Source organism: Oncorhynchus mykiss, chromosome 7 (assembly GCF_057628025.1).
Source record: "Oncorhynchus mykiss isolate SJ-2025 chromosome 7, ASM5762802v1, whole genome shotgun sequence".
NCBI classification, from domain to species: domain Eukaryota; kingdom Metazoa; phylum Chordata; class Actinopteri; order Salmoniformes; family Salmonidae; genus Oncorhynchus; species Oncorhynchus mykiss.
This window is the reverse complement of record NC_143028.1, coordinates 48,870,933-48,882,246: the sequence shown is the minus strand read 5'-3', so window position 1 is coordinate 48,882,246 and position 11,314 is coordinate 48,870,933.

Here is an 11,314-nt window from a genome sequence, read left to right as displayed (position 1 = left end):
GCACAATTATTAGAAAATGGAAGAAGTTCAAAATGACGGTCAACCACCCTCGGTCTGGGGCTCCATGCAAGATCTCACCACGTGTGGCATCAATGATCATGAGAAAGGGGAGGGATCAGCCTAGAACTACACGGCAGGAGCTGGTCAATGACCTGAAGAGAGCTGGGACCACAGTCTCAAAGAAAACCATTAGTAACACACTACGCCGTAATGGATTAAAATCCTGCAGCGCCGCAAGATCCCCCTGCTCAAGCCAGCGCATGTCCAGGCCCGTCTGAAGTTTGCCATTGACCATCTGGATGATCCAGAGGAGGAATGGGAGAAGGTCATGTGGTCTGATGAGACAAAAATAGAGCTTTTTGGTCTAAGCTCCACTCGCCGTGTTTGGAGGAAGAAGAAGAATGAGTACAACCCCAAGAACACCATCCCAACCGTGAAGCATGGAGGTGGAAACATCATTCTTTGGGGATGCTTTTCTGCAAAGGGGACAGGACGACTGCACCGTATTGAGGGGAGGATGGATGGGGCCATGTATCGTGAGATCTTGGCCAACAACCTCCTTCCCTCAGTAAAAGCATTGAAGATGGGTCGTGGCTGGGACCTCTACATACTTTGTAAGTAGGAAACCTGCAAAATCGGCAGTGTATCAAATACTTGTTCTCCCCACTGTATATCTAGGGGGGTTTGTATGTCTAGGTACTGTATATGTAGGTCTACGATTGCCTGAATGGGTTCCCAATCAGAGGCAGCTGTTTTTCGTTGTCTCTGATTGGGCACCATATTTAGACAGCCATTTCCATAGGGTATTTGGGGGTTCTTATTCTATGTTTAGTTGCCTGTTGCTATGCATATTAGCTTCACGGTTCGTTTGTTGTTTTGATAGTTTGTTCTGTATTCTTTCTTTAATTAAAGAAGTATGTACGCTTTCCACCCTGCGCCTTGGTCTCCTCTTTACGACGGCCATGACAATTACATCGCTGGACATTTTAAAACTTAATGTCTTTGTATTGTTTTAAAAATGTAAAAATAAAATGAAGTGTAATGGTTTAAACATGTCTTTAATGTTTATTTTGTTTTAGCTGATAGCGATAATTCCTGAAGTGTTAATACATTTGTTTTTGTATCATTAAGCCTTTATGTATGTGCTATGAACGACCAAAGGTGTCTGACGTCATAGTAAGTACAGCTTCATATGATATAAGGCATTTATGTATGTGTTATAAATTACCAAAGGGGTCTAAACTTTAAAGTAAGTACAGCGTCATCCGAGTCTTTATGCATGTGTTATGAATTACCGAAGGTGTCTCACTTCAAACTAAGTATTACTGGACATTTAGTTTGTGTCAATGAATAGTTTATTAACATTCTGCTGATTTATGAAAGACATCCACAAGTCATAATTATGGCAAAATCCTGCCCATTTCCACAATGTATCTTGTTAAAATGTCATTTTAAACCTAACCCTAACTAATGAAGGACAGGTTTGATGCCTTGGTCCACCAGGTCTTCCGTGCATTCGGGCAGAAGTCAGTTAGGCCACATTTACGAACCATTTATAAAGCTTGACGTACGTTATCGATGCTTTGTAACACATTAATTTGGAATTTATGAACGCATTTTGGAGGCTTTATGAAGCCTTTTTGAGCTTAATGTCATTTAAAGTGGGACCGAATATGTTATTTAATGCATTTCTATGGGCAAATAGCATTAAAGCCAAATTCAATGTTTCATCCAAAAATTATTCTCTATATGTTTTTATATGTACAGGGGTCCCACAACTCTAAATAAAAGAGCCAAATTATCTTTGGTATGACTTTAAAACAATTCTGTGTGTTAGCTTAGTAGAAGCCCAGTCCCTGGCCCTTTAGAAGATTGAAAAGTAAACAGGATGAAGGTATGAGCTGTGCTTAGCCTAGAATCAAGGCCTCAATAAGTGATAGTAACATGGCTTAAACACAAATTGAAGTAATTACCCCATTACATTTGTTTTCGAGAAAGAATAAAAGAGAAGTGATTCAGACCATTACATTTACTTCTCAGTCAACCACGCAGTTTTCTCCCTGCATTACATACCTATTCCAACAGCTAATGGAATGTTTAAAAAAGTCGCATTTGAATTCCCTAACAGTTGTTGGCACTTGAGGGAGTTCAACAGAGAACAATGGGTGGTATTTTAAACCCAGCCCACATGAGTCTTCTATTCAGTAGGCGATGGCATGGGGTTCCCCTATGACTTTACACTCAGGTCAGGGGATGTCTGACGACCCTTATAAGTGGATTAGGTATAAGGTAGGGAAGCAGGTTGCACCAATTAAATGGCAGTATTTTCAGACACACTCCATTTTCAACTCCACTCTTCTGCAGAAGAATGGCGCACTATGAGACACAATTGCTAATTGAGTGAACCTTGTGATAATAAAGGAATTTCATTGCACACTTAATATCTTTTCGTGATATTCAATGTGCCATTATGAGAACCCAATTGGGGAGAGAAAAAGGTAATAGGTCTGTGAAAAATGAGAAGTCATTACAAATGTTCTCGGCAAACGTATTTCTCAACCACAACTTGTATTCTCAGATCAGCTTCATGTGAAGGTTTCATTGGCAGAACATTGAGCCTACATTAAATTATTCAATGATAACTATAAAATGAATAACTGATGTATGACCTTGTAACAGGTATGTACTGTATACATCCACGTACTTGTTAATTCTGTTTTTCACAAACATAATTGTTTTACCATACAATTGTTCTACATGTACTAGCTACAGTGCAATTGTTTAATTATTAACTGTTACTTATTTTGTTATACTTTGGACATTTTTTAACATCCTTGAGATGTTTCTACAACTTGATTGGAGTCACATGTGGTAAATTCAATTGATTGGACGTGATTTTGGAAAGGCACACACCTGTCTATATAAGGTCCCACAGTTGACAGTGCATGTCAGAGCAAAAACCAAGCCATGAGGTCCGAGACAGGATTGTGTCGAGGTACAAATCTGAAGAAGGGTACTGATCTGAAGAAACGTTTGCCAAAAGTCATCTAAAGGACTCTCATACCATGAGAAACAAGATTCTCTGGTCTGATGCAACCAAGATTGACCTCTTTGGCCTGAAATTAGCTGTGCAGCAAAACTCCCCATCCAACCTGACAGAGCTTGAGAGAATCTGCAGAGAAGAATGGGAGAATTGCCCCAAATACAGGTGTGCCAAGCTTATAGCTACATACCCAAGAAGAATCAAGGCTGTAATCGCTACCAACGGTGCTTCAACAAAGTATTGAGTAAAGGGTCTGAATACTTATGTAAATGTGATATTTCATTTAGCAAAAATTTCGAGAAGCCTGTTTTTGCTTTGTCATTATTTGGTATTGTGTGTAGATTGATGAAGAAGAAAACAATTGAATCAATTTTAGAATAAGGCTGTAACATAACAAAATGTGAATAAAGTGAAGGGGTCTGAATACTTTCCGTATTCACTGTAAAAACATGTGTGTTGTTGTATATGTGTGAGTATGGGTGGCTTTATGAAGATAACTCATGATTAAGCTGTTCTGGAATCAGAGGGTTTAATTGCTGCAGATGTAGGAATTACCTATTAATTTGGTCCATATTAGATTGATTACCTGCAGGTTCCTTGACGTGAGTGCAGAAAGCATAGTTGTTAAAGACAGTACAGGACCTCAGAGTTAGCTAAATCAATCAACCAACAAACTCTTTAAAGTGTGCAATTGGTACCTCCTATTAGGTTATGCTGTACTCTGCCCCCCCCCCAGCTATTATTCAAATGCTGTTCTAGGCCCTTGCATTTCAAAATGACCCTTGAAAGACTCCTTTTAAAAGGTTCCCAAGGAAGCCACAATCCATCTTCCTTAGCCAGTGCTACTGTATGTTCACCTCCCCATTCATGCTCTCTCAGACTTAAATTAGAATCTCTCAAGCTCTGGCCAGGGGCCTTGCAGAGAAAAAAGGAAAAACATTTTCACCACTGGACAGACTGAAAAAGCTTCTGGTCATGTGAGATACGAAAGGAAAGAGTGTAAAAAGATTTTAAAGAGAAATAATATTTTTACAGATATATTATTATCCTTACCAAACGCTTTATTAAAAATGTATCACTGAGCTTCAGGTGTAGCCATCCATTCTCCTAAGCAATTCTATGCTGGTCATATTCTATCCCTGTCATATTATTCCAGAGGATCTGTGTCAAATTAAGTATTACTGGGTCGATATATTTGAATGGCATTTTAAAAATAAACACCATACAGTATATAAAAAATCTGCAGATAGGTTGGTGAATATTCTTCCTGGAACCCTTGCCCATTGTGCTCATGATTGTTCCTGGAATGCCTGCCAACATTGTCCCGGGATGTCCAATTTCCCCTTCTTACCACTGGCAAAAATTGCCAATGATCGAAAAACTGTGTTTTAAAGACACAATTAAATTCAACTCAGACTACCCCTTGCTAATCAGGAGTCTCTCGGGTATGTTGTGGTGCATTGTCTGTCATTAAAATTGCTTCACAGGAACCTGGTAAAATATTGTGTGGCTAGCCAATGGATGGCATGCAGCCAAAGTTACTAACAACTTTTGTGGCTAACTAGTGCTCTCAAATTGAATCCTGATGTCGATAGCACATAATAATAATAATAATAATAATAATAATAATAATAATAATAATAATAATAATAATAATAAATTACATTTTTATAAATAGCGCTTTTCATTACAAACAAGAATCTCAAAGTCGCTTGAAAACAAAAACAAATGTAGGGATCTGTCAGTTCATGGCTGATGGTCTTCCACAGCTTCAGATGTCAAGGCGGTTCAGAAAGGCAGTAGCTTGAGCGGAGTGAGCATTGATGAGACAGACAGGCAGGAAGAAAACTTCATTCAGATACTGGTAGACAGGCCCGTAGCTCTTCATCAGGCACGTCGTCTCTTCCTCCTCCGTAAGTACGCTGGATCATCCACTATCAAAGTGTAACACCCACCAGGATGATGCTTTGGCGACTGTAAGAGCACCAGGAAAGACCACCACACCTCTACAGTAGTCTTGAACAGTCCTTGAACAAGGCCTTTTTATACAAGATGATAGTTTTATTCATAACATAGCTAACTTAGCTAACATACATTTAGAAAAAAACTGGTTATTAACTGACTAGCTAACGTTAGCAACGTTGGGTGTACTGATGTAACAGTACAAATTTAGACCGTCCCCTCGCCCATACCCGGGCGCGAACCAGGGACCTTCTGCACACATCAACAGTCACCCTCGAAGCATCGTTACCCATCGCTCCACAAAAGCCACGGCCCTTGCAGAGCAAGGGGAACTACTACTTCAAGGTCTCAGAGCAAGTGACGTCACTGATTGAAACGCTATTTAGCGCCCACGCTAACTAAGCTAGCCGTTTCACATCCGTTACACTCACCCCCCTTTTGACCTTCCTCCTTTTTCCGTGGCTACCAGTAATCCGGGTCAACAGCATCAATGTAACAGTATAATTTTAAACCGTCCCCTCGCCCATACCCGGGCGCGAACCAGGGACCTTCTGCACACATCAACAGTCACCCTCGAAGCATCGTTACCCATCGCTCCACAAAAGCCGCGGCCCTTGCAGAGCAAGGGGAACTACTACTTCAAGGTCTCAGAGCAAGTGACGTCACTGATTGAAACGCTATTTAGCGCCCACGCTAACTAAGCTAGCCGTTTCACATCCGTTACACTGAGCTAGCAAACAATGTAACAAAAGTATAATTTGGGATTAAAAACATTTTAAAAAAGTGGTCAGATGAAGCAGATGCTAAACTACAGGACTGTTTTGCTAGCACAGACTGGAAAATGTTCCGGGATTCTTGCGATGATATTGAGGAGTACACCACATCAGTCACTGGCTTTATCAATAAGTGCATCGAGAACAGTGTCTCCCAGTGACTGGACAGTGGCTTGTGAAAGTATTCACCCCTTTGGCATTTTTCGTATTTTTTTGCCTTACAACCTGGAAATAAAATTGATTTTTTTGTGGGTTTGTATCATCTGATTTACAAAACATGCCTAACACTTTTAAGATGCTAAATGTTTTTTATTGTGAAATAAACAAGAAATCAGAAAACTTAAGCGTGCATAACTATTCACCCCCTCTTGGGATATGTCTCTATAAGCTTGGAAGATCTAGCCACTGGGATATTTGCCCATTCTTCAAGGCACAACTGCTCCAGCTCCTTCCAGTTGGATCGGTTCCGCTGGTGTGCAGCAATCTTTAAGTCAAACCACAGATTCTGAACTGGATTGAGGTCTGGGCTTTGACTAGGCCATTCCAAGACTTTTAAATGTTTCCCCATAAACCACTCAAGTGTTGCTTTAGCAGTATGCTTAGGGTCATTGTCCTGCTGGAAGCTGAACCTCCGTCCCAGTCTCAAATCTGAAGACTGAAACAGGTTACCCTCTAGAATTTCCCTGTATTTAGCGCCATCCATCATTCCTTCAATTCTAGCCAGTTTCCCAGTCCCTGCAGATGAACAACATCCCCACAGCATGATGCTGCCAACACCATGCTTCACTGTTGGGATGGTGTTCTCAGGGTGATGTGAGGAGTTGGGTTTGCGCCAAACATAGCTTTTTCCTTGATGGTTTTAAAGCAAAGATTGTCTCATCTGACCTTCTTCCATATGTTTGGGGAGTCTCCCACATGCCTTTTGGCGAACATCAATCGTGTTTGCTTATTTTTTTCTTTAAGCAATGGCTTTTTTCTGGACACTCTTCTGTAAAGCCCAGCTCTGTGGAGTGATTGGCTGAAAGTGGTCAAATGGACAGATACCTCAATCTCCGCTGTGGAGCTTTCCTGCTTCTTCAGGGTTATCTTTGGTCTCTTTGTTGTGTCTCTGATTAATGGCCTCCTTGCCTGGTCCGTGAGTTTTAGTGGGCGGCCCTCTCTTGGCAGTTTGTTGTGATGCCGTATTCTTTCCATTTTTTAATAATGGATTTAATAGTGCTCTGTGGGATGTTCAAAGTTTCGGATATTTTTATAACCCAACCCTGATCTGTACTTCTACACAACTTTGTCCCTGACCTGTTTGGAGAGCTCCTTGGTCTTCAAAGTGCCGCTTGCTTGATGGTGCCTCCTCCTTAGTGGTATTGCAGAATCTGGGGCTTTCCAGAATACTGAGATCATGTGACAGATCATGTGGCACTTAGATTGCACACAGTTGGACGTTATTTAATTCATTATGTCACTTCAGAAGGTAATTTGTTGCACCAGATCGTATTTAGGGTATTCATAGCAAAGGGGGTAAATACATATGCACACACCACTTTTACATTTTTTTTTTATATATATATTTTTTAAACACGCTATTATACTAATTTCACTTCACCAATTTGGATTACTTTGTATGTCCATTTCATGAAATACAAAATCAATTTAAATTACAGGCTGTAAAGCAACAAAATATGAAAAAACGACAAGGGGGGTGAATAATTTTGCAAGGCACTGTATTTACATACCCCAACCAGAAGCCTTTGATTACAAGCAACATTCACACTGAGCTAAAGGGTAGAGCTGCCACTTTCAAGGAGTGGGACTCTAACCCGGAAGCTTATAAAAGATCCCGCTATGCCCTCAGATGAACAATCAAACATGAAAAGCGTCAATACAGGACTAAGATCGAATCTTACTACACCGGCTCTGACGCTCGTCGGATGTGGCAGGGCTTGCAAACTATTACAGACTACAAAGGGAAGCACAGCCAAGAGCTGCCCAGTGACACGAGCTTACCAGACGAGCTAAAAAAACTATATGCTCACTTCGAGGCAAGTAACACTGAAGCATGCATGAGAGCATCAGCTGTTCCGGACGACTGTGTGATAAAGCTCTCCGTAGTCGATGTGAGTAAGACCTTTAAACAGGCCAACATTCACAAGGCCGCAGGGTCAGATGGATTACCAAGACGTGTACTCCGAGCATGTGCTGACCAGCTGGCAAGTGTCTTAACTGATATTTTCAACCTCTCCCTGTCTGAGTCTGTAATACCAACATGTTTTAAGCAGACTACCATAGTCCCTGTGCCCAAGAACACTAAGGTAACCTGCCTAAATTACCACTGAACCGTAGCACTCACGTCTGCAGCCAAGAAGTGCTTTCAAAGGCTGGTCATGGCTCACATCAACACCATTGTCCCACAAACCCAAGACCCACTCCAATTTGTATACCGCACCAACAGATACACAGGTAATGCCATCTCTATTTCACTCCACACTGCCCTTTCACACCTGGACAAAAGGAACACCTATGTGAGAATGCTATTCATTGACTACAGCTCAGTGTTCAACACCACAGTGCCGTCAAAGCTCATTACTAAGCTAAGGACCCTTGGACTGAACACCTCCCTCTGCAACTGGATCCTGGATTTCGTAACGGGCATACCCCCAGGTGGTAAGGGTAGGTAACAACATATCCTCCACGTTGATCCTCAACACGGGGACCCCTCAGGGGTGTGTGCTCAGTCCCCTCCTGTACTCCCTATTCAAGCATGACTCCAACACCATTATTAAGTTTGCTGATGACACAGTGGTAGGCCTGATCACCAATAACAACGAGACAGCCTATAGGGAGGAGGTCAGAGACCTGACCATGTGGTGCAAGGACAACAACCTCTCCCTCAACATGACCAAGACAAAATAGATGATAGTGGACCTAAGGAAAAGGAGGACCAAGCACACCCCCATTCTCATCAATGGGGCTGTAGTGGAGCAGGTTGAGAGCTTCAAGTCCCTTGATATCCACATTACAAACAAACTTACATGGTCCAAGTACATGAAGACAGTTGTGAAGAGGGCACGACAAAACCTATTCCCCCTCAAAGATTTGGCATGGGTCCTCAGATCCTCAATAGGTTTTACAGCTGCACAATCGAGAGCATCGCTGCCTGGTATGGCAACTGCTCGGCCTCCGACCGCAAGGCACTACAGAGGGTAGTGCGTACGGCCCAGTACATCACCGGGGCCAAGCTTCCTGACATCCAGAACCTCTATACCAGTCGGTGTAAGAGGAAGGCCCTAAAAATTGTGAAGCGATACCAGAGTGCCAAGTGTAGGTCCAAGAGGCTTCTAAACAGCTTCTACCCCGAAGCAGACTCCTGAATCAGACTCCTGAACAGCTAATCAAATGGCTACCCAGACTATTTGCATTGCCCCCCTTCCCTTTTCTACGCTGCTGCTACTCTCTGTTATTATCTATGCATAGCCACTTTAATAACTCTACCTACATATTACCTCAATTACCTCAACTAATGGGTGCCTCCGCACATTGACTCTGTAACGGTACCCCCTGTATGTAGCCCCACTATTGTTATTTACTGCTGCTCTTTAATTGTTTATTATTCTTACCTAAAAAAAAAAGTAAGAGATATTTTCTTAAAAATGCACTGTTGGTTAAGGGCTTGTAATTAAGCATTTCACTGTAAGGTCCACACCTGTTGTATTCGGCGCATGTGACAAATAAAATTTGATTTGATTTGATACTCCAACAGGCTCTGTTTTTCAGGAAGTACCTCTGACGCACTGTTCAATTATTATTAAGCAATTGAAACTATTTGTTTTTTTAATGTAAACTTGTTTTTGTAATGCCCTCAATGGCTTTCATGTGTTGTGAGCTTGTCTGAGGTGTTGGACTGGACGACAGTTGCTCTCCATTGGAGTGCTACGATTGGTTGTCCCAAATTCTGGGTAGAGGCTTAGCTAAGGGTCAATTGATTGCAGAGTTAAATTTCCAGAGAGGTGTGAAGAGATCAAACACAGTGAGGGGAGAAAATAAATCTAGATCTGAATTCCAATCATGGCCACTTTGTTACGTTACATGTTGTTGATGTTTTTTTCTCCTTTTCTCCTTCTCTGTTTCTGATTAACACATTCACGGCAAACTTAGTAATTCCAGATGGGAGACCATTGTGTTCTCCAGACATGAAGATGATGCACATTGTGTCAAGTGTCCTGATTGCCTGTTGAGCGTAACATCCCCTGTAAAATATGGACACTGGAAAGAGGCATAATAGTATGAGTGCAAAACTAACATGACTACGTGTCCTGTTATCTGTAATCTGAGGCCTTAAGGGTTCCCACTTATCCTCCCGTGTTTCAATGAGTAAATGAAAAGTATGACACTCTCTTTTGAAATCTGTATCATTCCTTCAATCGATATGATGCTTTGGTTGTCAACATGGCCATCATCATATCTATTCAGGAAGACCATTTTACACTACACAATTAACACTCAAATTCTGAATCTGGAACAGCTCTGTGTGCGTGGAGATGTCGTTTTCTTGTTCCCTCTTTCTCTCCTGAAATGAATTATAATTTGTGTTGATTCGTATAATGTTCTGAGATTGCATAATGTTTTTGAAAAGTGATCCCTAAGCGCATCACTTAGATACCCCTCATTCATCCCATTTACAGTACAAGAATATCCTCTACAAAGTAATTTAGGCAAATAATAACAGTGATGCCAGGATCTTAACATGACTACGGTATTCCTTTATTTGGTTGTAATAACATTGCACAGTATGGGTGACCATTTAACGTGAAAATAAGCTTTAGGGCTATTATGGATGGCTTACTATTATCTCAATTTGTCAGTACTGGGAAATTCAAGAAGCATGCAGAATTTGCATATTGCTTTGTTTGGATTAATGGTGTTGAGGTCCAGTGCACACACATTCATGCGGTTATTGCTTACTATCAATAAGAAGATGAGGGGAGCGAGATGAGTGGGTCTGGTCCCTTCAGTGCATTTAGTCTGATAAAGTACGACGGAGACAACGACAGAGGTACGGATAGAGATTCTATGACGGATAGCAGAGAAATATGAAAGCCAATGTAGATCTGTGATGCAGGCAAGCAACCAATGCTGACAAAAGGCATTGCCAAGTAATGTGTATAGTGCGTGGGGGATCTTCTCCTATAAGAGCTTCCGACTGAATTGTGTCTCAATTGTTGTTTTCAGCATAGTGATAGAACAATGGATGAATTGTCAGCCACAACCTCATCCCATGATCATTGACTAAAAACCATGGGTAGTCTGTACTTGGCAAGTATCACAGTCATAAACATTGTGTAGCAGCACAAGGGGAATTTAAGGGGTCTGTGGCATTGAGAGATACACCATGGACTGTTCTCTGAAATGCAGTGTTACTGAAAAGATCTAAATTTAGCACCATGGACAGCGCCATGTAATGCTACTGAACAGATCCAGATTCAGCATCATAGACAGTTGTAATCAAAGCAGTGTTGCTGACTAGATATGGGCTCAATACCAT